The following is a 26,311-nucleotide window of genomic DNA, read 5'->3' as shown; positions in this document are numbered from 1 at the left end:
GCCCCCTCTCCCTCCGCCTCTGTGCCCTTGCCATATGTTCAGCCAGCAGGACGTTCCCCTCCAAAGCAGCTCCCATTATAACGTGAAAGAAGTAAGACGCAGTGATATCTCACCAGCAAACTGTTGTGGACAGGGCTGAAGGTTCAAAGGCACCGCTGGCTCAATGAAAAGTACGCTCTCCCACTGAAGGTCAGCAACTCTCTCCAACAACCAGCAAGATGCCCACCCAAAATGGCTGCCGCTTTTGTACTGGTGCAGTCCCCTTTAAATAGCGCCCCCCTAGCCCAAGAAGGACTTGGGAACGTTCCAGCAAGCTGTCACGATTAGCGCCAGGCGGAACGGAGGTGGGCGCCACTCAATTTCCGGTCCAGGTCGCCAAAAAGGCATTGCACACTGAAATGACGTCATGATCTGCCTGCGCCCGCGAGCGGGTGCTAAGATTTAGCGCCGACGCTAAAACCCACTCAATATAGCAAGAGGCGCTGGGTTTACTGCGCACGGGCAAAAATTGGCTAACTCCCCACTTGGCCTCTAGGTGCTAATCGCTGGCGCAACCAACCGAATTTCTCCCCCATTATCTGGTCATTCAGCTCATTCCTGTTGTGGAACTTCTATCCAACTTTCCCCTACATGACAACAGTAACTACAGAAGGAATTTTCTGGGGTGCTAGCAAGCATGTTCAGTGACGGGTCGGGTGGGGTAATTCGATTTTTTTTTGACAGCAGGTTAGGAAGGCAGAGTGATGGGGATGTGATCAGAGGCAGAGCGACATGAAGAACTGTAGCTTTATACTCAGTTTTCCCGATCTTAGAACATTTGAAGCACTTGCGGCACTGCACCCAGGTCTGCATCACCACAGACCTACTGGTCGTCATCGCTGCTACCTGCAGCCAGGCTGCCTTGGTCTCCCTGGAGCGGTCTCTTCAACCCATTGGCAAGGAAGAAGAACCTCCCATATGTGCTCTGACTCCCTCCACAAGCACATGGAGGGAGTTGTCGCAGAAGCGAGGAGCAGCTCTCTGCCTCTGAAGTCATCTTGCACACAAAATAAACTGTCAATCAGAAGTGAGATCAAATGGGGCCATGGCCCCTTTGAATACACCTGCACCAAACTTGTCGGTGCTGACATAGATAGGAGCAGGAGTAGGCCATTCGGCCCCTTGAGCCTGCTCCGCCATTTAATGAGATCATGGCTGATACCCTGTCCCTGCTTTCTCCCCATATCCCTTGATCCCTTTAGCCTTATTAAGAAATATATCCAACTCCTTCTTGAATATATTTATTGAATTGGCCTCAACTGCCTTCTGTGGTAGAGAATTCCACAGGTTCACCACTCTCTGGGTGAAGAAATTTCTCCTCATCTTTGTCCTAAATGGCTTACCCCTTATCCTTAGTGTGGAGATGCCGGAGTTGGACTGGGGTGGACAAATGTAAGAAATCACACAACACCAGGTTATAGTCCAACAGCTTTATTTGAAAGCACAAGCTTTCGGAGCGCTGCTCCTTCATCAGGTGAAGTGGAGAGATGCATAAAAACACAGCTTATATAGTCAGAAAATAATGTCAGATATTTACAGGTAATCTTTCTAACTGCCATTTATCACACCTCAGCAGAGAGATAATCACAGCAATCAAAGGTGTAAATGGTGTCCAAACAGGTCAGTCAGGAAAACATTACATCAAAGAACAAGGCGGTGGGGTCAAATGTTGCAGATGCTGGGGTCTGTATAAAAAAAACAAAAAAACAGACACACAATTTTTTTTGCTGGAAATCACAGCAGGTCTGGCCGCATCTGTGTGGAGAGAACAAGCCAACGACGACTCGAGTCTGGATGACCCTGCGTCAGGTGGGGTTACATGTAGCGTGGCATGAACCCAAGATCTCGGTTGAGGCCGTCCTCATGGGTGCGGAACTTGGCTATCAGTTTCTGCTCGACGATTTTGCGTTGTCGTGTGTCTCGAAGGCCGCCTTGGAGAATGTTTACCCAAAGATCGGAGGCTGAATGTCCTTGACTGCTGAAGTGTTCCCCGACTGGGAGGGAACACTCCTGCCTGGCGATTGTCGCACGGTATCCGTTCATCCATTGTCGGCATGGTCTCGCCAATGTACCATGCTCCAGGGCATCCTTTCTTGCAATGTATGAGGTAGACAACGTTGGCCGAGTCACATGAGTATGTACCATGTACCTGGTGGGTGGTGTCCTCACGTGTGATGATGGTATCTGTGTTGATGATCTGGCATGTCTTGCAGAGGTTGCTGTGGTGGTGTGGTCGCTGTTCTCCTGAAAGCTGGGTAATTTGCTGCGAACGATGGTCTGTTTGAGGTTAGGCGGCTGTTTGAAGGCGAGTAGTGGAGGCATGGGGATGGCCTTAGCGAGGTGTTCGTCACCATCGATGACATGTTGAAGGCGGCGAAGAACATGGTGTAGTTTCTCCGCTCTGGGGAAGTACTGGACGACGAAGGGTACTCTGTTGGTTGTGTCCCGTGTTTGTCTTCTGAGGAGGTCTATGCGATTTTTCGCTGTGGCCCGTCTGAACTGTCGATCGACAAGTCGAGCGTCATATCCCGTTCTTACGAGGGCGTCTTTCAGCGTCTGTAGGTGTCCATCATGTTCCTCCTCGTCTGAGCAGATCCTGTGTATTCGCAGTGCTTGTCCATAGGGGATGGCTTCTTTAACGTGGTTTGGGTGGAAGCTGGAGAACTGGAGCATCGTGAGGTTGTCCGTGGGCTTGCGGTAGTGAAGTGCTGAGGTGTCCGTCTTTGATGGAGATTCGTGTGTCCAAGAATGAAACCGATTCTGAGGAGTAGTCCATGGTGAGTTTGATGGTGGGATGGAACTTGTTGATGTTATCGTGTAGTCTTTTCAGTGATTCTTTGCCACGGGTCCATAGGAAGAAAATGTCGTCTATGTATCTGGTGTATAGCGTTGGTTGGAGGTCCTGTGCAGCGAAGAAGTCTTGCTCGAACTTGTGCATGAAGATGTTGGTGTATTGGGGTGCAAATTTGGTCCCCATGGCTGTTCCGTGTGTTTGGGTAAAGAACTGGTTGTCGAAGGTGAAGACATTGTGGTCAAGGATGAAGCGGATGAGTTGTAGGATGGCATCTGGAGATTGGCTGTTGTTGGTGTTGAGTACCGAGGCTGTCGCAGCGATGCAGTCATCGTGGGGGATACTGGTGTAGAGTGCCGAGACGTCCATCATGGCGAGGAATGTCCCTGGTTCAACTGGTCCGTGGGTGCTGAGTTTCTGTAAGAAGTCTGTAGTGTCACGACAAAAGCTGGGGGTTCCCTGTACGATGGGTTTCAGGATGCCCTCGACGTATCCAGAGAGGTTCTCACACAGGGTTCCATTGCCTGATATGATAGGACGTCTGGGTGTGTTGGCTTTGTGTATCTTTGGGAGGCAGTAGAAGTCTCCCACGCGGGGAGTACGTGGGATGAGAGTGCGTAGGATGCTTTGAAGGTCTGGATCGAAGGTCTTGATCAGTCTGTTGAGTTGGCGGGTGTATTCTTTGGTCGGATCTGCGGGTAACTGTCTGTAGTGTTCCTGGTTGTCCAGTTGTCGGTATGCTTCTTTGCAATCGTCCGTTCTGTTCTGTATGACGATGGCTCCTCCTTTGTCTACTGGTTTGATGACAATGTTGCTGTTGGTCTTGAGAGCGTGGATGGTGTTGCGTTGTGCTCGGCTGACATTCTGGACTGTCTTGTGAGTGCGGCTGATGAATCTGGCGTTGATGCATCTCCTGACAGCTTGAGCATACATGTCAAGCTTCGGGCAGCGACCCTCCGGAGGGGTCCAATTTGACGACTTCGGTTGCTGCACTGCGGATCCCTGTGTCTGCTGGTCTGGATCATTGATTGTCTCATTGGGTTCACTGCTGACATCTTGGGATTTGTGGAAGAATTCCCGGAGCCTCATTCTCCTGATGACCTGTAAACATCTGACATTATTCTCTGACTATATAAGCTGTGTTTTTATGCATCTCTCCACTTCACCTGACGAAGGAGCAGCGCTCTGAAAGCTTGTGATTTCAAATAAAGCTGTTGGACTATAACCTGGTGTTGTGTGACTTCTTACCCTTATCCTTAGACTGTGACCCCTGGTTCTGGACTCCCCTGCCATCGGGAACATCCTTCTTGCATCCAGTCTGTCTAGTCCTGTTAGAATTTTGTAAGTTTCAATGAGATCCCCTCTCATTCTTCTAAACTCTAGCGAATATAAGCTTAATCGACTCAATCTCTCCTCATACGTCATTCCTGCCATCCCAGGTATCAGTCTGGTGAATCTTCGCTGCACTCTCTCCATGGCAAGAACATACTTCCTCAGATAAGGTGACCAAAACTGCACACAATACTCAAGATGTGGTCTCACCAAGGCCCTGTACAACTAGAGCAAGACATCCTTGCTCCTGTACTCTAATCCTCTCGCTATGAAGACCAACATACTGCCTGCTGCACCTGCATGCTTAGCTTCAGCGTCTGGTGCACAGACACCCAGGTCTTGTTGCACTTCCCCTTTTCCCAATCTATTGCCGTTCAGATAATCTGCCTTCCTGTTCTTCCCACCGAAGTGGATAACTCGCATTTATCCACATTGGGCTGATGCATGGCAAATGCAGTTTAATCACCCAACTTGTCCAAATCATACTGGAGTTTCTCTGCATCCTCCTCACAGCACACATGCCCACCCAGCTTTGTGTCATCTGCAGACTTTGAGATATTACATCTAGTTCCCTCGCCTAGATCATTTATTTTTTTAATATAATTTTTTTTATTTTGTGAATAGCTGGGGTCCTAGCATCAATTCCTGTGGTACCCTACTAGTCACTGCCTGCTACTCAGAAAAAGACCTGTTTATTCCAACTCTTTGCTTCCTGTCTGCCAACCTGAGCAGACATCACCTGCCCCCCATGGTTGAATAGCCTTTGCATCATGCACTGAGCAGCATATGCGTGTGTGTTTCCTGAAAGGGCCATGGGTGCTGGCTGACAGATGGCCTTTGGGGGTTCGGGCACCCTCTAGCCATAAAGTCAGGTGCAGATGGAGGGATGATGATGATCGTGGAAAAGGCACTCACCCTGACAACCCGAGTGAAGTCGTTGAACTTCTTCCTGCATTGAACTGCACTCCTGGGCACCACGCTTCTGCAGGTCACTCTGGTGGACACATCCCTCCAAGCTCGCCGGTAATCAGCATGTGGAGCCCTCCTCCCATCCTCAGGGTACAGAATATCACGCCGGCGCTCCACAGCGCCAACCAAAGCTTCCAGTGCCAGATCTGTGAAGTGCTCCACCCTCTGCCTCACCCTCTCCATGTCTTGACAGGCTGGAGTGCCTCGGGTAAGTTAGCGCCGAATTTAAGGCCTGCCACGAAGTGCGGTGTCTGGTGATCCTAATTGACCTGCCCCTTTCAGCTGTCCGGCGCCAGTGTGTCTCTGGGTAAGTGATTATTGACAGAACCTGCGCTGCGCCCCGCCGCCACGAAATTGGGTTGCGCCGCCGGGTTAGCGCTTTGGGAGTCTCGTGCAGCGCCTGATTTAGCGCCGCAATCACCTTCAGGGGCGCAACGACCCAATATCATGCTAGGTGGCGCGAAAGTGCACCTGGCGCTAAACTTTGCGCATCGCCAGGGCTAGTGCCCCAAACGCGGCTATACCGAATTTCTAGCCCTTTAAAGCCTTCAGGCTTGATTTTTTAACACTTAGTCCTTTTAGAATTATTATTTACTGTGGCCCGGTTTGATTTATAACCTTGATTTATCTGCCTTCCACTTTTGCTTTTCTCCTTCCTGTCCTTTGTTTCTATCCTTGCTTCCCTTTCCTCTCTCCCTGCACAGGTTCCCAACCCCCTGCCATTTTAGTTTAAACTCTCCCCAACAGCACTAGCAAACACTCCCCCTAGCTCCTTTTTAATTGGCCTGGGTAACGCACAGGACGGGCTGAACAAGCCCCATTACGGAAAAATCTTTGCTTGCAGCAGGATGAAGGCACTGACCTCGCCCGCCACTGACCCATCCAGGTTCGGGAAATCGCGGCCTAGATTTCAAAAGTACTTCATTGGCTGTAAAGCATATCCTGAGGCCATAAAGCGCTACAGAAATGCAAGTTCGTTCTTAATTTATGAACCTTGATGATGAGTGGCTGTAGGCTATTTAACTGCAGGGTGCATTATAGCTTTTCCTCATTGTACATGCTTTTTATTTCCCCAGCAAGAGATCATTGGACAGTGAGCTGCAGTAAAAAGCATAGCCAAACTTGTCCTCCTTTTAGCTCTTGGCACGTTTACTAATTATGGTCCCTAATTGAGATCAGAGATTAAACTTGACACTTTTTTTTTCTGGCCTTGTGGCTTAGGTACTAGCTGGATAAGTCACTGAGCCATCCATGGACTGCCTCTACTACTTCTATTTGGTTTCATTACCAACCTTACATGATCAAGAAGAAATAAATATATTCCCACTGCAGTGTTAAACGAAAATTATATCAAATTGCGCTGCCTGCGCTTGGCTTCCGCTTGCTCCCGGCGAAGAGACTCTGGGCTGGATTTTGCTAGGGCCGGGGAGGCGGGATTGGAGGCGTGTGGGGGATAAAAATCGCAAAACTGGCGTGCGGGCACAAACCCGCCTCCATCCCGCCTCCACGCAATTTTCCTAAATTCGTGTCTGCTGGTCCCGACTCCGTCCCGCCTCCAGGAGGCGGGATAGGCCCTTAAGGCCCTTAACAAGCCCTCAATTGGCTCTATAATCCCAATTTCCTAACCAGTTGCAAGTTTAATCGTTTTCCCACGTGAAACACGCCTGGTGGGAAACACACATCTGAAACGTGGCGGGAGCACAACTGGCTTGCGGAGTAGCAGCTGCAGCTCAACCATTAAATGGCAGATTTGAACAGGCTTTAATTGCAGGTGGCATAACTTTGCTCTCTCAGGTCTGGGGGATCTTTCAGAAGGCATACCCACAGCTCTGGAAGTTTTCAGCCTGACAACCATCTCCAGTGTGACCTCCTGGGAAACCCCTTTCGCCACCTTCACTGAGCGCTTCCTCAACTGAGGCATCTACCAGAAGCATGGGAGCCATTTTTGTCCTGCCCTTCTGGATATTACATGAGGCCGCCCAACAGCAGCAGCAACAACAGTTGCGCCAAGCTGCTGCTGCCCCACCTGAGGATGCACAGGCCAGAAGGGGCCAACGCATGGAAGGCCATCGGCGCAGGAGATACCCCCCAAACAGGGTCTACAGACGCAGGGTCAGCTACCTCAACATGTCTGAGCAGCAGTGCCAAAGGCGGCTCCGACTTTCGCGAGAGATAGTGGCTGACATCTGCGCAATGCTGCAGCAAGACCTGGAGCCCAGAGGAGCAGCTGGACACCCCTTATCAGTGGCCGTCAAAGTCACCATCGCACTCAACTTTTTTGCCTCAGGCTCATTCCAGGGATCAGCGGCAGACATCAGCGGCATCTCCCAGGCGGCCGCACACACCTGCATCAAGCGGGTAACCGATGCCCTCTTTGCCAATCACGCACAATCACATCCATTTCACCAAGGATCGAGCAAGTGTCATGGCGAGAGCGGTTGGATTTGCTAATCTTGCAGGCTTTCCAAGGGTGCAGGGCATCGTTGATTGCACACATGTGGCCCTTAAGGCTCCCTATCGCAATCCTGGTATTTTTGTCAACCGCAAGGGCTTCCACTCCCTCAATGTTCAGCTGGTGTGTGACCACAAGAAGGAAATTTTGCATGTTTGTGCCAAGTACCCTGGCAGTTGCCATGACTCCTTCATACTGCGCCAGCCTACTGTGCCTCCGCTATTCAGTCCGCCACACCAACTTAACGGATGGCTACTTGGAGACAAGGGCTATCCCTTGAGGATGTGGCTATTGACGCCGCTGAGGAGGCCAGCTAACGCAGCTGAGGAGAACTACAACTCCAGCCACCTTTCCACCAGAGCCATGATCGAGCAGACCATTGGTCTGCTGAAGATGCGCTTCAGATGCCTGGATAGATCAGGTGGAGCCCTGCAATACTCAGCAGCCAGGGTCTCCAGAATCGTTGTGGTTTGCTGTGTGCTTCACAACATGGCACAGAGTCGTGGCTTGCAGATGGCCGAGGACCAAGTGGCTCCTGACATATCCTCCTCAGATGAGGAGGGGGAGGAGGAGAGCGAAGACGAACATCTTGCAGAGGCTCATCAACCAGCGGCAGCAGTGCGCGAGAACATTGGTGGCCGGCATGCAAGGAACGCGCTCATATTGGGCAGATTTGCTGAGCCTCGCCCATGAGGGACTATTGCCTCGCATCCTTTTACCTGAGCACTGACAATAGCCAGGAACCAGCTGACTTCTAGCGATGCGACCACCATACTGACCTCAAAGTGAAAGTCCCATTCGCGAAATGACACACGCCACAACTACAGCAGTAGCCAACAGATGATTTATTACCATTATTCTGATGGCTTTCAACCATAACACATTAAATTCCACCCAAGTGACTACCCTTGTGACTATTTGTGCAGTTTCTTTCTCTTACGCGTGCTCCTACGTAGTGGTTCCCCAGTGGCATCAGCAGATGTGGAGGCCCCTTGCTCACTTCCTTGCTGCTCCTGTCTGGACACCTTTGGCGGGCGTCCTCTGGGGTTGCGAGCCTGTAAGGGCTCGGCAACAGTCTGCTGCTCCTGCGGCTGTGCAGGGGTTGAGACGCCGATCTCACTTGGGTGCTGACTCAGGTGGGGCTCTGACCGAGGACTTGTCAGTGGCATGGAAGTTTGAGCGCTTGGAGAGGAGCCCCCACCTCCTTGTTCTCTGCCACCATCATCCCTCTCATGGGTCAGGTCCCCCTCAGCGCTTGCAAGTGGCGAGAGAGCACCTTGCTGCACATCAGGGGAGCCATGGGGACCCGTGTCCGGACTGGCAGTCCTTCTCAGAGGGACTGCCATGAAGGTCTGGTTTCTCTGTTCAATAGCTGCCCATCGCTCCTCCAGAGATGTCAGTCTAGTCTGAACACTCCCCATGTTTTCAACACTCGCGCGACTTATCTCCTCCATGGCCGTAGCCAGCCTTTCCACGGAGGTTGCTATCCTTTCCGTGGTAATGCGTTGATGCGCCAATGACTCCACAAAGGCTCTGCTCATGTTAGCGACGGACTCCTCCATTCGCTCCACACTCGCAGCAACCCTGGAGACAAAACCTGCCAGAGACTCCTGCATATTTTCCTGGAGTGCCATCACCGCTGATACTGTGGATGGACCCAGAGGCAGAGGGTCGACATGCAGCTGAGCCGAGCTGGGAGAGTGCTGCGCCCTCCGACTAGGACTCTCCACTGCTGTCCCTGTCTCCACCATCTGAGGCTCACTTGTGAGCTGTGATACACCAGGTGACAACACTACTCTATGTCCCGAAGGTCCTACCGAGGTGTGAGTGTCTGCGCTGACGCTGGGTGCACTGCCTTCTGCTGACGTTGCACCCTCAGAGGTTGCAGCTTCCTCTGAGGAGTCTGGATGCTGAGGCTGAACCTCCTCCTGCGTCCTGGAGACGGGAGCTTGCGATGGTCCTGTGGGGGAGTAAAGGAAAGTGTCAGAGATGAGAGGCCAGGGTTACCTGCACAGTGCTTATTGCAGATGATCAGAGGTCCATCTGCTAGAGCTTCCAAGTCATTATCAGCGAGTCATGCAATGCAATTGAGAGAGTTGGAAAACTCTTCTGTCACCAGCTTGCTCTGCTGCACCGGTCTCTCCGTCCCCCACTTGTGTCGTCCTGGATGCCAACGATCTCCAGGATCGCCTCCTCCCATGGGGTCAGCTGGGCTAAGGAGGCTGCCCCTCCCCCTGTCCTGGCTTGCTCTCTTCGGCTGTGAGCTCTCTTTTCCTGCAATGGGGGAGACAAGTGGAGTTTGAGCGAGAATGAAGGAGTGAGTGTAGAGAATCTATGGCATAGATGCTTAGGAGAGAAAGATGGAGTGAGATGGCAAGACCAAGGGCCCTCCCTATGTGATGTAAGTTGTTTTCATAGCATGACAGTGATAGGGAGTGTGAAAGGGTGCATGGATGTCAGTGTCAAGTGGGATGTGGAGGAAGAGATTGGTAAAGCTGAGAGCTGGTGAGGAAAGGCAATGGGGATCAGATTAAGAGGGATGGGAACATCATACTCACTTTTCCAGTGCGCAGAAGGTCATGGAAGCGTTTCCGACACTGGATCCATGTTCTGCTGGTATTCGAGCTGGCGTTCACCTGCTCTGCCACCCTCAGCCACACAGCCTTGGTTTGCTGGGGTGGCTTCTTCCTCCCCGAGGAGGGGAATAGCACCTCCCTGCTCTCTGTCGCTCCCTCCACCAATGCCTGGAGGGCTGCCTCGTCCAATCTGGGGGATGCCTTACTCCGATGTGTCGCCATGATTGATGATGGTAGCAGCAGCTGCCAGGGCCAGAAGCTTGGCAGTCTGCTGAAGTGAGCAAGGCTTGTGGAAGCCCTTAAATGAAGCAGCAGTGATGATGTCATCGGAGGCGAGCTTCCCACCTGAAAAGCTCTCCGGCTAGGAGTTCCCACACGTGGGGAATCAATTGGGCTATAAAATCAAAATTGCATCAATTTCCCACATCGTTCAGGATTCGTGTGGGGAACACGACCCCAACCCGCCCCCGTAGCAAAATCCAGCCCTCTGTGTTCGGCGCCTTCCCAGATGCTTCTCCTCCACTTTGTTCGGTCTTGGGACCAAGGGATTCTCGGGTGTCAGTGGGGATGTTGCACTTTTTCCAAGGAAGCTTTGAGGGTGTCCTTGAAGTGTTTCCTCTGCCCATCTGGGGCTCTCTTGCCGTGTTGGAGCTCTGAGTAGAGCGGTTGTTGTGGGAGTCTCGTATCAGGCATGCGGATAATGTGACCCGTCCATCGGAGCTGATCGAGCGTGGTCAAAGCTTCGATGCTGGGGATGTTGGCTTGAGTGAGAACACTGACATCGGTGTGCCTACCCTGCCAATGGATTTGCAGGATCTTGCAAAGGCAGAGTTGGTGGTACCTCTCCAGTGCTTTGAGGTGCCTGCTGTACACTGTCCATCTCTTTGAGGCATACAGCAGGGCGGGTATCACTGCTGCACTGTAGACCATGAGCTTAGTGCCGGGTTTGAGGTCCTGGTCTTCAAACACTCTTCCTCAGGCAACCGAAGGCTGCACTGGCACATTAAAGGCGGTGTTGGACTTCATCGACGTCTGCCCTTGTTGACAGTAGGCTCTCGAGGTATGGAAAGTGGTCCACATTGTCCAAGGCTTTGTCATGGATTTTGATAATCGGGGGGCAGTACTGTGTGACGGGCAGGTTGGTAGAGGACCTTTGTCTTACGGATGTTTAGTGTAAGGCTCATACTCTCGTACGCTTCGGTGAAGGTGTTGCCGATGGTTTGGAGTTCGACCTCCGAGTGAGCGCAGACGCAAGCATTGTCTGCATACTGTAATTCAACGACAGAGGATGGGACGACCTTGGATCTGGACTGGAGGCGATGGAGGTTGAACAGTTTCCCATTTTGTTTTGTAAATTCTTCACCGCGCATCAATTACAAGAGAAATGCGAGAAGTCACACAACACCAGGTTATAGTCCAACAGCTTTATATGATATTACAAGCTTTCGGCGCGCTGCTCCTTCATCAGGTGAAGGGAAGAGATGCATATAGGCACAGCATATATAGTCAGAACACTGCCAGATGATTACAGGTAATCTTTCTAACTGCCCTTTATCATGCCTTAGCAGAGAGATAATCACAGCAGTGCATGGTGTCCAAACAGGTCAGTCAGGAAAACATTACATCAAAGAACAATGAGGTGGGGTCACAAGGGGTCAAATGTTGCAGATGCTGGGTGATGTAAGAAAAAGGAGACTTACCATCAAGTAACTTTAAAGTAAGCTTTAAGTAACTTATAAACACACTATATACAAGAGGTCTTTACCATGCCTCTGGTAGAAGCCTCTTACAATACTGAACAGACCAGTATTTATACCAGTCCAACAGGAAGTGAGGTATGTACACAGTTCATAGTTCACAGTTCACAGGAAGTGATGACATAACTTCTCGGAAGTTATTATTTTTATCACATTCTTCCCTCCTGCAGGATTAGGAGGCTGTGGTCTACCTTTTGGTCCGCAGCCGCCGAACAAGGAAGAGTCGCACCCGTTTGGATTCCCGTCGTAGAGGGTCGCTGGTCCGCTTACATGCGGTTGGCCATTGGTCAGAGTCTGTGTGGCCTGGATTGCCCTGTGAAGGGTCGGGGAGATCATGGCTTCGAGTACGAGCCCCAATAGGTTCAAAGTCGGACTGCCTCTGTTCAGAGGGAGGTGCAGACTGGTCTGTGGCGGATCAGTACTTTCATGCGCGGTACTGGGAGGGTCGCAACCTTGAGCACGGGGTTCTACTGGCACCAAGCTAGTTGGTGTCCGATCAGGATCCTGGAGAGGGGTACCCGATAGGTCCCAAGAGTTTCCTGGTGAAATGCCATCACCCGATGTCCCAGTGGGCAGGGAGCCAGATCCCGTAATGATACGGTAGATTCTCGGCCGTCGGAATATCGTATGTTTGCATAGGTGGGGTTGGCATCGGCTAGTTCGACCTCGTCTACAAGAGGGTCATTTTTAGACGTCCGAACGTATCTTCGGAGTAATACAGGTCCAGGAGTAGTTAGCCATGACTGGAGAGATGTCCCATGAGATGAGCGACGCTGGAATCCAAAGAACCGCTCATGAGGTGTAGTATTTGTGGCTGTAGAAAGCAGGGACCGTATAGAGTGCAATGCATCTGGAAGCACTGTTTCCCATTGCTGGTCTGGTAGGCCCCGAGATCTTAAAGCGAGACGTACGGAATTCCAGATGATACCGTTATACCTCTCTACCTGCCCATTTCCGATGGGATGGTATGGAGTTGTTTTGCTTGTAGCAATTCCCCGTTCTGAGAGGTAGTCCTTGAGTTCCCTTGACATAAAGGATGGACCCCGATCTGAGTGAATATAAGCCGGCATGCCACAGAGAGAAAATACCTGCTCAAGGCAGCAGATTACTGTGGACGCCAGCATATTGGAGCAGGGGAAGGCAAACGGAAAACGTGAATATTCGTCGATCATGGTGAGCAAATATGTGTTCCGAGTTGAAGAGGGCACTGGGCCCTTAAAATCGATGCTAAGTCGTTGCATCGGTTGGGTTGCATGTATGAGTATACCATCTGAGGGGCGGAAGAACTGAGGTTTTAATTCCGCACAAAGCCGGCATTCTGAGCATATTTTCTTTACATCTCCAGTGGAAAAAGGGAGATTCCGTGATCGTACGAAATGTAACATGCGTGTAACGCCAGGATGACACAAACCATTGTGGACATCCATGAGAGTGGAGGATGACATAGTGGAGCAGAATGCCCGTGTGAGGGTGTCCGGGGCCACATTCTCCTTGCCAGGCCGATAGAGAATGGTATAACCAAAAGAGGCCAGTTCCATCCTCCAAAGTTGTATTTTATTCTTAATTTTGGTTCGTTTTCGATTATCGAGCATGAAGGCGACTGATCGTTGGTCCATGATCAATGTAAAGTGCTGGCGAGCTAGAAAATGGTTCCACTTCCGTACTGCCTCTATGATGGCTGTGGCTTCTTTCTCAACCGGAGGATAATGTAGCTCGGCACCTTGTAAGGTCCTGGACATAAATGCTACAGGACGACCTTCCTGATTCAGAGTAGCAGAGATCGCCACCTCCGAGGCATCACATTCAACCACGAAAGGGAGATTCTCATCAATGGAGTGAAGAGCCGCTTTCTCCAACTGTTTTTTGAGAAGGTTAAAGGCTGCAACAGCCGCTGTTCCCAGTGGAAATGATCTAGCATGCAGCAAGGGTTGGATTTTGTCCGAAAAATGAGGAATCCATTTAGCGTAGTATGCAAACAGACCGAGAGCCCGACGTAAAGAAGCCGGATTCTTAGGTGACGGGAGCTCTTGGAGCGGGCGAAGTCTTTCTGGGTCTGGCTTAATGATACCATTGCCTACGCAGTAGCCAAGGATGTTGATGGTCGGTTGCGACTCAACAGATTTGGATTCATTCAGGGTCAAATTACGGCGATGGAGGGCATCCCGAAATTTTTGGAGGTTGGAGTCGTGTTCCTGTTGATCGTGACCTGCAATGGTAATGTTATCAAGATGGGGAAAAATGTCCCTTAGGTTTTCCTGCTTAACCAGGCCATCCATTGCCCGTTGAAAGACAGCCACTCCATTAGTAACCCCGAATGGGAGGTGACGAAATTGGTACAGCCGTCCATTAGCCTCAAAGGCGGTGTACTGCTTATCTGAGACCTTCAAGGGTAACTGATGATAGGCACTTTTTAAATCGTAAGTTGAGAACACTTTGTATTCGGCCAGTTTATTAACCATATCATCAATGCGTGGCAATGGGTAGGCGTCCAAGTCGGTATATTGATTGATGGTTTGCGAATAATCGATGCATAGTCGCTGTTTGTGAGGTTTTAGAGGGTTCTTGACAATGACGACTTGAGCCCGCCAGGGCGACGAACATGGTTCAATGATATCCTCTGCTAGAAGTCGAGAGATTTCAGCCGCAATATAAGATTGGTCTTCCTGATTAAAGCGCCGCGATTTCGTTATTATCGGTTTGCATTGAGGCGGAATACTGGCAAATAATGAGGGTTCATCAAGTGAAGCTGCTGATAATGCACAAAATGGTAATTTAGACGGTATATTAGAAATAGTAAGTCTGGGTTTGGATCCACCAAACTCAATGGTGAGTTTCTTATGCTGTTTTTGGAAGTCCAGCCCTAAGAGGAGATCACTACACAAGTCCTTGAGCACCGAAAGTCGGGTGGAGCGATACATACGACCATGAAGTGTCATATCAACAACACAAACCCGGAGATTCTGGTATTAAGTGATGACTGGGCCATCGCAATTGCCTGGTCCGATGGGAAGACATGTAGTTTCAATTTCGCAACAATCTGTTCCTTAATGAAACTATCAGTACTTCCTGAGTCAATTTAAGGCATCTAAGGTATGCCCTTTAATTGAAATTTTTGTGGCTGCATGAGACAGGTTCAGTGGGCAAGCAGCTGTAATTGGTGTCGTTGCACAGAGAGTGGCTAAAACTCTCGGTGTGCTTCTTCGGGAGAGAGCTCGAGAGGAAGCTTGATAGGTTCTAGCTGGAGCATCTTGATAGGCCCTAATTGGGGCAGCTCGGTAGGCCTTAGCTGGATTGGCCCTCGTAGAGGCCCTTGATAGGCAAACTTTAGCAAAGTGTCCTTTTTTCCCGCAATAACTGCAGATTGCATTGCGAGCAGGGCAGGTTTTCCTAGGGTGAAAAGCATCTCCACAAAAGAAGCATTCCTTCCTAGATTGCCAAGAGGCTGCTAAAGTGGGGTCGTCCTCCTCCTCTTCATCAGAATTATCAGAATTAGATTCCCCCATGATAGGGTTCACCTGAGACCGCTTGAATTGTCTGGTTGCAGCTACAGCAGCAGATCGAGATCTGGGCAGCTGATAGAGGTCTGCATTTCTCTTTGCCAAATCCAGTGAACAAGCTAGGTCAAAAGCTTTTTGTAGCTCAAGTGTTTTACTTTCTAGTAGACGCTGGCGTATAAATGGAGAGGCAATCCCGCAGATGAAAGCATCACGAATCATTTCTTGGCGGTACAGCTCAGCTGAGGCTGCCTGAAAGTTACAATCTACGCTGAGCCTGCGACGTTCTTGCAGGAATTCGTCAATTGATTCCCCTGGCCCTTGTCGGGCTGTGGCCAGTAGATGTCTAGCATAGACCTCATTTGGGGTCTTCGCATACAGTTTCTTAAGTGCCTGAATCACCTCTTCGTAATTATCCCATTCATCAACATATTCGAACACTTTTGGGGTCACATAATTGACAAGTATCTTCAATTTAGCAGGAGCATCCGCTTTACATTCATCCAGAAAATTCTCAAAAGTACGATACCAATGCTTCCATACCCTGCCAGCTGCTGGTGTATTCGGGTCCAAGTCCAGACGAATAGGTCTAAGGATTTTCTCCATGATGGGTGGTTCCCTGGATCCTTAACTTCTGAGTTTGTCTGAAGGTCTAGTATTTGTCAGTGTAAATATTAAGTTACTTAAATTGATGTAAGAAAAAGGAGACTTACCATCAAGTAACTTTAAAGTAAGCTTTAAGTAACTTATAAACACACTATATACAAGAGAGGTCTTTACCATGCCTCTGGTAGAAGCCTCTTACAATACTGAACAGACCAGTATTTATACCAGTCCAACAGGAAGTGAGGTATGTACACAGTTCATAGTTCATAGTTCACAGGAAGTGATGACATAACTTCCCGGAAGTTATTATTTTTATCACACTGGGGTCTGTATGAAAAACAAAAAACAAACAAAAATAATAGAGAATTTTTTTGCTGGCAATCACAGGTCCGGCTGCATCTGGATGACTCTATGTCAGGTGGGGTTACAAGTAGCGTGCCATGAACTCAAGATCCCGGTTGAGGCCGTCCTCATGGGTGCGGAACTTGGCTATCAGTTTCTGCTCGATGATTTTGCATTGTCGTGTGTCTCAAAGGCCGCCTTGGAGAATGCTTACCCGAAGATCGGAGGCTGAATTTCCCCGACTGGGAGGGAACACCCCTGCCTGGCGATTGTTGTACGGTGTCCGTTGTCGCAGTGTCTGCATGGTCTCGCCGATGTACCATGCTCCGGGGCATCCTTTCCTGCAACGTATGAGGTCGACAATGTTGGCCGAGTCACATGAGTGTGTACCATGTACCTGGTGGGTGGTGTCCTCACGTGTGATGATGGTATCTGTGTTGATGATCTGGCATGTCTTGCAGAGGTTGCCGTGGCAGGGTTGTGTGGTGTCGTGGTCGCTGTTCTCCTGAAAGCTGGGTAATTTGCTGCGAACGATGGTCTGTTTGAGGTTAGGCGGCTGTTTGAAGGCGAGTAGTGGAGGCGTGGGGCTGGCCTTGGCGAGGTGCTCGTCGTCATCGATGACATGTTGAAGGCGGCGAAGAACATGGCATAGTTTCTCCACTCTGGGGAAGTACTGGACGACGAAGGGTACGCTGCTGGATGTGTCCCGTGTTTGTCTTCTGAGGAGGTCTATGCGATTTTTCGCTGTGGCCCGTCGGAACTGTCGATCGACGAGTCGAGCATCATATCCCGTTCTTACGAGGGCGTCTTTCAGCGTCTGTAGGTGTCCATCGCGATCCTCCTCGTCTGAGCAGATCCTGTGTATTCGCAGGGCTTGTCCATAGGGGATGGCTTCTTTAATGTGGTTTGGGTGGAAGCTGGAGAAGTGGAGCATCGTGAGGTTGTCCGTGGGCTTGCGGTAGAGTGAAGTGCTGAGGTGTCCGTCTTTGATGGAGATTCGTGTGTCCAAGAATGAAACCGATTCTGAGGAATAGTCTATTGTGAGTTTGATGGTGGGATGGAACTTGTTGATGTTATCGTGTAGTCTTTTCATTCTTCGCCGTGGGTCCATAGGAAGAAAGTGTCGTCTATGTATCTGGTGTATAGCGTTGGTTGGAGGTCCTGTGCAGTGAAGAAGTCTTGCTCGAACTTGTGCATGGAGATGTTGGCGTATTGGGGTGCAAATTTGGTCCCCATGGCTGTTCCGTGTGTTTGGGTAAAGAACTGGTTGTCGAAGGTGAAGACATTGTGGTCAAGGATGAAGCGGAAGAGTTATAGGATGGCATCTGGAGATTGGCTGTTGGTGTTGAGTACTGAGGCTGTCGCAGCGATGCTGTCATCGTGGGGGATACTCTTGTAGAGTGCCGAGGCGTACATCATGGCAAGGAGTGTTCTTGGTTCAACTGATCCGTGGGTGCTGAGTTTCTGTAAGAAGGCTGTAGTGTCGCGACAGAAGCTGGGGGTTCCCTGTAGGATGGGTTTCAGGATGCCCTCGACTTATCCAGAGAAGTTCTCACACAGGGTTCCGTTGCCTGATACAATAGGATGTCCGGGTGTGTTGGCTTTGTGTATCTTTGGGAGGCAGTAGAAGTCTCCCATGCGGGGAGTATGTGGGATGAGAGCGCGTAGGATGCTTTGAAGGTCTGGATCGAAGGTCTTGATAAGTCTGTTGAGTTGGCGGGTGTGTTCTTTGGTTGGATCTGTGGGTAACTGTAATGTTCCTGGTTGTCGGTATGCTTCTTTGCAATAGTCCGTTCTGTTCTGTGACGATGGCTCCTCCTTTGTCTGCTGGTTTGATGATGTTGCGGTTGGTCTTGAGAGCGTGGATGGTGTTGCGTTGTGCTCACTGTCTTGTGAGTGCGGCTGATGAATCTGGTGTTGATGCATCTCCTTACAGCTTGAGTATACATATCAAGCTTAGGGCAGCGACCCTCTGGAGGGGTCCAGTTTGACTCTTTCTTCAGTTGCTGCACTGCGGATCCCTCTGTCTGCTGTTCCGGATCATTGATTGTCTCATTGGGTTCACTGCTGACATCTTGGGATTTGTGGAAGAATTCCCGGAGCCTCATTCTCCTGATGAATTCCTCTGTGTCTGCCGCGAGACCGATGGGGTCCATTTTGGTGGGGCAGCAATTGAGCCTTCGGCTGAGGACTTCAATTTCATCTGGTTGAAGGGTGCAGTCGGACAAGTTGATGATGAACTTCCCTGTGGTTTCAACCGTGGTACCGGGGGAGGCTTGGTTGCTGGTGGTGATGCAGAGTTTCTCAAGCTTCCTGTTCTTGGTGTGCATGTAGGCAGCGTAGTTCCATTGCCTCGTCTGTTTGGCGGTGTCTCGTAGCTGGTCTGCTGTGTCCTGAGCACAGGCTGAGAACATGGACTCTCTTGGTTTCGAGGTTGCGGCGTCTGCTGTAGAGCTGGTGTACGAGATGGTTGAGGAGTGTGCGAGAGGTACGACGGCAGTCTCTCAGCGTAGTCCGTGTTGTAGGTCGACTTGAGTGGGTTCATGATCTGTAGTCCTTTCGGGATCTTGTCTGCTTTCTTGCATCTCTGTAGAAACTTGGGCCTAGAAATTCATTACAGCCACTTTTGGGGCGGTAAAGTCGGGCGGCCGCTAAAGTTTGCGCCTGGCGCAAATTCGAGGCCACTTCTCCGATATTCATTAGCTTCGCCCTAAGAGTTTGCTCGAGCGCTAAAACTGGCGATGCACGCCTCTCTTTAGGCGCTAAGCTGGAGGTGCTGAGCGAGAGCGCCGAGGCCAGGTGCAGCGCAGGTGCGGCCATTTCTTGATTGACAGCAGACACCCTGGCGCCGGCCAGCTCTTAAGGGGGAAGGGTCGACTTGGTCTGCTGCCACGCCCTGGATAGTGGAGCCCTGCAGCTAGGCCTGAACACTGCTGCTGGACCCAAATAGCGCCTGAAACCATGGAGAAGGCCCGTGAACGATCGCAGCGCTTCTCAGAGCTTGATCTGAGGGTGCTGGTTGGTGCTGTGGAGAAGAGGCGCCATATTTTGTTTCCGGACAATGGCAGGAAGCCGCCGGCCCGCGTCTACCGGAGAGCCTGGAGGCATGTCTCCACCAAGGTGTCATCCAACAGCGAGGTCCCCAGGAGCGGTGTCCAATGCCGCAAAAAGCTAAATGACCTCGCCAGGATTGTCAGGGTGAGTACCCTTTCCAGTGTCCTCCTCATCCTTGCATGTGCACCTCACATTATGGGCAAAGGGACCTGAAAGCCCTAATGGCCAGCCCTCATGCACGATACAGAGAAGATTAGCAGCTATGGGGCTGGCATGAACATCAATTGCACATTGTGCACTTAACACACTGGCCAGGCTATTCGACCATGGGAGGCAGTGCACACAAGATCAGGGCTACACACTGGCCAGGCTATTCGACCATGGGAGGCAGTGCACACAAGATCAGGGCTACACACTGTACTTAGAGGCCGTCCTTTCTTTTGCAGGCCAAGCTGGCCAATAATAAAAGGAGCCGGACTACGACCGGGGGAGGCAGACCCCAGATCCAGCCGCTCACCGAGCTGCAACATCACGTGGAGCGCATCATGGGTGCCCGGGTGATTGGCCCCATTGCATCTGGAGATGCCGACCCTGTTCTGGGCACCAATGGTAAGGACATCACCTTTTGGACCTCTCTCGTCCCACTTGCGCATCAGATCTACATCCTTTGCCACTGTCCGACCAATGCGCTGAATGCCACCACTCATGCATCCCTCGCTGATGCCCTCTCCTCGCTCTAAAGCTACTCTTGTGCCTTCCTGCTTTCAGATGGTGAGGAGGAGGTCCCTGAAGTTGCCAGTGACAGCCCCTCAGAAGAGGAGGAGGAGGAGCAAGAGGAAGGCGGCCCATCAGGGGAACCCTCAGCCGCGGCAACCCATGCCAATGTAGGGGACACGTCTTCCCTGGAGGGGAGCGTGGGGGAAGTGTCGGAGGGGAGGGTAGCTCCTGGGCCGAGCGGCGTCCAGCAATGCAGGAAGGGTCGGCCAGCTCGGCGGCCTTCTCCCCAGAGGGAGAGTCCGGCCTCCAGTCCGGAGACGGCCAACGCCGAGGAGATGCGCCGCCTCGAGGACTTGTCCGCGGACTCGGAGCGCCGGCACACGGAGCTCATGGGGGTAGTGGCACGGTTGCCTGAGGCCATCGAGTCCCTGTCTCGGAGTGTGACCGAGTTCGGGGCCTCAGGCCACCAGTCGGGCGGAATTCGGGGCAGCTCAGGCAGCGAGTGGCCAGGTGATCAGTGGTGCCGTGCAGTCACTGGGTGCTCTGATGCGGTCACTGAACAGGTCAACACGGGCACTCACTGCCACACTCGCTGTGTCAGCCAGGCATCGCCAGGGCACCCAGCGCGCTGCAGCAGCACAGCGGTCTGTCCCTCGGCAGATTGGTGCGCATGCTGCAGTGCTGGCCCGGCCGAGTGCCAGTGTCTCAGGCGACCAGCGAGCGCCTGCCATCCGCCAGCTTGCCCCCATTCCTCCAGCCGCCACTGCCACTCCCCCAGTGGAGCTGCCAGGAGCTGCTGCAGCGACTGATGTTGGCCAGCCACAGCTGCAGCATTCACCAGCCGGCCCCTCGACGGCCAGACCTCGTCTAGGCCGACCCCCAAGGGCATCTGCTGTCACGACATGTGCCCCTCAGGAGCCTGCCCCCGGCCTTGCAGCAGCCAATGGCCTCACTTTGAGGAGGAGCAGCAGGGCGTGCAGGGGCCGCCAAAGTTTGCAGAAGGCATCGCCCTCGCAGGCCACTAAGTAGAGGGTGTGTCCAAATGTTGTGTTTTCTGGAATGTGTGTTTTGTGAAGGCCGAGGATGAAGGCCATTTTTGTTTACATCTTTTGTTAATGCTCCCCAGGTTGTGGGAGTGAGTCATGTGTGTGTTTTTTTTGGGGGTTTCGTCTGTTTTTGGTTTTCATGTGGGAAGGGCCCTGAGTTTGTACAATAAACCATTTTATTTATTCACATTGTCCATGTTTGATCTTTGAAGTGTTTGTTGCCTTAACCGGCTGACGGTTTGTGGAGCGGCTGCAATCATGTTCTTTCATTGGCACAAGCCATTCCCTGACAGGGGGCCTAGAAGTGACGGTCAATAAGCCGCCGATGGGCGGCCCTTGGGCCTTCTGCCTCCCTCCTGGGCTGGTACTCCTCGTCCTCCTGAGGTGGTGGTGCCTGAGTCCTGCGGATAGCCAGGTTGTGCAGCATGCAGCAAACGACGACGAATTGGGAGACTCGCTCCTGCGAATACTGGAGGGCTCCCCCGGAGCGATCCAGACAGCGGAACCATTGCTTGAGGACCCCGATTGTTTGTTCTATGATGTTCCTAGTCGCTTGATGGCTCTTGTTGTATGCCTCTTCAGCAGGGGTCGTGGGCGCGCGGAGCGGGGTCATGAGCCAGGTACACAAAGGATAGCCTTTGCCCCCGATAAGCCATCCTCTTGGGTGAGGCTGTGCCTGGAACATGTCAGCCACAGTTGTCTGTCGCAGGATAAAGGCATCGTGGCTGCTGCCTGGAAAGCGGTCATTGACAGCTAGGATGCGCTGCCTGTGGTCACACACCAGCTGTACGTTAAGGGAATGGTAGCCCTTCCAGTTGCGGTAATCCTCGGCATGCTCCAGAGGTGCCCGCAAAGCCACATGCGTGCAGTCAATGGCGCCCTGCACCATGGGGAAGCCCGCTATTCTTGCAAATCCCACTGCACGCTGCTGCTGCTCCTCCAGGGTCATGGGGAAGGAGATGAATTGACGTCTCCTTCTGAAAAGGGCATTGGTCACCTGGTGGATGCAGCAATGCACGGCGAACTGGGAGATGTTAGCGATGTCCCCAGCAGCGGATTGGAAGGAGCCGGTGGCATAGAAGTTGAGAGCCACCGTCACCTTCACTGCCACCGACAGAGACGTCCTGCGCATCAGCTGTGGACGCAGATCTCTGTGCAGCAGCTGGCAGATGTCTGCAACCACCTCCCTTCTGAATCGCAGCCTCCTAACACACTGCACGGCAGACATGGTCAGATAGGAGAACTGCTGGCGGTATACCCTGGGTGGGTAAGGCCTCACTTGGCGACGCCTGTTGCCCCCTCTGCGTCTAGCCAGGGCTGCCACTCTCTCACAGCGTCTGTAAGCCCTTCCGGCATAAGGCTGAAACTCAGCGTTGGCACCCAATGCAGCCCCCATTATATGCTGGCAAACACGGAGATCTCAATGAAGGCAAAGATAATTGCTAAGCTCTGGCCTGAGCCAAAAATACCTGTCCTAGTGTTGGGCCAAAGCAGTAAGCTCTCCTCCTTGGTCTCTCTCCAAAAAACCGTTGCACAAGAGTGAATGCTGCAAAATGGCTGGCCTTTATAGTGCAGGGTAAGTGCCCTTTAATTTGCGCTCCCCGTGGCCCGCCTCGGCTGTGTACCGTTCCACTTCACAGTCGTTAGGGCCGCCCGGCGCACAATGGGGCGGCGCAAGTGAAGTTCCGGTTCCGGGCGCACAAAGGGCGTTGCACGACGAAATGACGTCATGATCTGCGCGCGCAGCAGGGCGCGCGCGCTAAGACTTTGCGCCGGCGCTAAATGTCTACTGAAGTTGGGGCGAGGCGCAGATCGCGCTGCGCCCGGGCGCTAAGCGCCTAGCGCTCGAGATCTATTCCTCCTAAGGCGCTAACGGCTGGCGCGCCCAACTGAATTTCTAGGCCTTGATGTCTGTGTCAATATGTTGAAATGCAGGGAACAGCACCAACCACTGTACATGGCCGTCTTTAATCTCACAAAGGCCTTCGACACTGTCAACCATGAGAGATTATCGAGCGTCCTCCTCAAATTCGGCTGCCCTCAAGTTTGTCACCATCCTCCGCCTGCTTCACAACGACATGCAAGCCGTGATCCTGACCAACAGTTTCACCACAGACCTAATTCACGTACGGACCGGGGTCAAGCAAGGCTGTCTCATTGCACCAACGCTGTTCTTGATCTTCCTCGCTGCAATGCTCCATTTCCCCCTCTAAGCTCCCCGCTGGAGTGGAGCTAATTTACACACATGTATATTCATGCCAATGGTCTTAGAATCCAACAGAGACCGGTCTGCTACATTGAATATTAACCACATAGTACATTCCAGAGGTTTTGCTTATTTTTTTATTGTTTTGCAGCATCATGCACTCCAATTCCTATTGCAGGTATTTGTACCTGCATGGCTAACACTGCATTAAAAGACGCCCCCCCCCCCCCATGCTTCAGTATTCCTTGTTTCTTTTCCACTTGCTTTTAGTCATGAATGACTTTAGAATAAAGAAATCTTAACCCATTGTTGAGCCACACTGATAATGGTAGAAGGTCCCACATAAATAGAAACAGGAGTAGGCCATACGGCCCCTCAAGCTGCAGCTCACCCACCTGAGGCAGCACAGGCCAGAAGGGGCCAGTGCATGGAAGGCCGTCGACACAGGAGATACCCCCCAAACAGGGTCTACAGATATGGTCAGCTACCTCAACATGACTGAGTAGCAGTGTCAAAGCTGGCTCTGACTTTCGCGAGAGGTAGTGACTGACATCTGCGCAATGCTACAGCAAGACCTGGAGACCAGAACACCAGGTCGACACGCTTTACTAGTGGCCATCAAAGTCACAGACCCGCCTCGGATGAAGATGATGCTGAGGAGGAGGGTGAAAACGACCATCCTGCAGAGGCCCATCAACCAGTGGCACCATTACACAAGAACGTTGCTGGCCGGAATGCAAGGAACGCACTCATCCTGTCCAGATTTGCTTAGCCTGGTACATCAAACACTATAGCCTCGCTGCTTCTTACCTGAACATGGACAATGGCCAATCCCTGCGCATTTCTACCTATTTGACCAGCTTGCTGACAACTGCAAGTAATCCTAAGGCCTCTGTGAAATCCTCATTTGCCAAATGACAGACGCCACAACTGCAGCAGTTGCCATCAGATTTTTAATGCACAAGATACTGTTGACATTGAAACTGTATACCAAACTTATCACCCAAGTGACTACCCTTGTAATTAGTGGTGCTTTATTTTCTCTTGCGTGTGCTCCTATGTAGTGGTACCCCTGTGGCTTCAGCAGATGTGGAGGCCCCTTGCTCACTTTCCTGCTGCTCCTGTCTCGACACCTTTGGCAGGTGTCCTCTGGAGTGGCGAGCCTGTGAGGGCTCGCCTGCAGTCTGCTGCTCCTGCGGCTGTGCAGGGGTTGAGACGCCAATCTCACTTGGGTGTGGACTCCGGCAGGGCTCTGCAGTGGCATGGAAGTGTGAGCGCGTGGAGCGGAGCCCCCACTTCATTGAGGTGTGCCAACAACCTCCCTCTCATGGGTCAGGTCCCCCTCAGCGCTGGAGAGCACCTTGCTGCACATCAGGGGTGCCATGGGGACCCATATCTGCACTGGAAGTCCAGCTCTGAAGGACTTCCATGAAGGTCTGGTTTCTGTGCTCAATAGCTGCTCATCGCTCCTCGAGACGTCATTCTATTCTGAGCACTCACCATGTTTTCCATTCCCTGGTGACTAAGCTCCTCCATGGCCACAGCCCTCCTCTCCTCGGCCGCAGCCAGCCTTACCACGGAGGTAGCCATCCTTTCCGTGGTGATGCGTTCATGCGCCAATGACTCCACCAAGGCTCTGGTCATGTTCACTATGGGCTCCACGCTTGCAGTGACCCTGGAGACAAAACCTGTCAGAGACTCCTGCATCTGTGCATGGAGATCCATCACCTCTTCTCTTGCGGATGGACCCAGAGGCAAAGGGTCAACATGCAGCTGAGCTGAGCTGGCAGAGTCCTGCACCCTCAGATGAGGACTCTCCACTGCTGTCCCTGTCTCCACAATCTGCTGATGCTCACTTGTGAGCTGTGAAACACCAGGTGGCAACACTGCTCTACTCTTATGTCCCGAAGGTCCCCCCGAGGTGCGAGCGTCTGCGTGCGCTTACTTCTGCTAACGCTGTGCCCTCGGACATTGGAGCTTCCTTTGAGGAGTCTGGATGCACTGCCTCTTCCTCCTCGACAGTGGGGACGGGGGCTCTGGATGGTCCTGTGGGGGAGTAAAGAGTTAAGATGTGATGCCAAGGCTACATGCACATTGGATTTTGCAGATGCTCAAGTCCAAATGATGTAGCTTCAGAATCATAACAGCGACTCATGCTATCTCAATGAGAGATGGAAAACTATTCTGTCACCAGCTTGCGGGCCTGCCCCTGTCTCTCCTTCCCCAGCCTCCGCAGCCACATCAGCCCCGATGATCTCCACTCCTTCCTCCCAGGGGGGTCAGGTGGGCTATTGAGGGTGGTCCTCCTCCAGTCCTGGCTCGCGCTCTATTGTTGTGAGCTCTCTTTTCCTGCAATGAGGGAGACAAGTGGAGTTTGAGTGAGAGTGCAGGAGTGAGTGTAGAGATTGCATAGCATAGATGCTTAGAAGGAGACAAAGATGGTGTAAGGCTGCAAGACCAAGGGCCCTCCCTGTGTGTTGTCGGTTGTGTTCCAAGCATCAGAGTGAGAGGCAGTGTGAGGGCTGCATGGTGGAATAGTTATGTGAATGTGAGCATAGAGAGAGGGAATGGGTAAGGGTGCATGGATGTGATTGTGAAGTGGAATGTGGAGGAAGAGAGTGCTGAAGCTGAGTGCTGATGGGGAAAGGCAATGGGGATCAGGTTGAGGGTGATGGAAACTTCATACTTTTCCTGTACGGTGAAGGTCATGGAATCGCTTCCTGCACTGCATCCATGTTCTTCTGGTGACTCAGAGTTCACATCTGCTGCCACCTGAATCCATGCAGCATTGGTCTCAGTGGGAGGCCTCTTCCTCCCTGACCTAGGGAAGAGGACCTCCCTGTGGGCCCTAACACTATCCAATAATGTCTGTAGTGACGACTTGTCGAATTTGACGGCAGCTCGGTGTCTGGCACTGGCCACAGCTGCTG

The 26,311-nt window shown here is 51.9% G+C and overlaps 1 pseudogene; it reads right to left on the bottom strand.

The window, feature by feature from the left end:
* The window catches only part of LOC147105025 (uncharacterized), a 170,433-nt pseudogene extending 151,745 nt beyond the window's left edge, over positions 1-18,688 (bottom strand).
* Between the last annotated feature and the right edge of the window lie 7,623 nt (positions 18,689-26,311).

Source organism: Somniosus microcephalus, chromosome 18 (assembly GCF_052327205.1).
Source record: "Somniosus microcephalus isolate GS21.2 chromosome 18, FLI_Smic_1.0, whole genome shotgun sequence".
Taxonomy (NCBI): domain Eukaryota; kingdom Metazoa; phylum Chordata; class Chondrichthyes; order Squaliformes; family Somniosidae; genus Somniosus; species Somniosus microcephalus.
The sequence above is the reverse complement of the archived record's forward strand: the minus strand, read 5'-3'. Positions and strand labels throughout refer to the sequence as shown.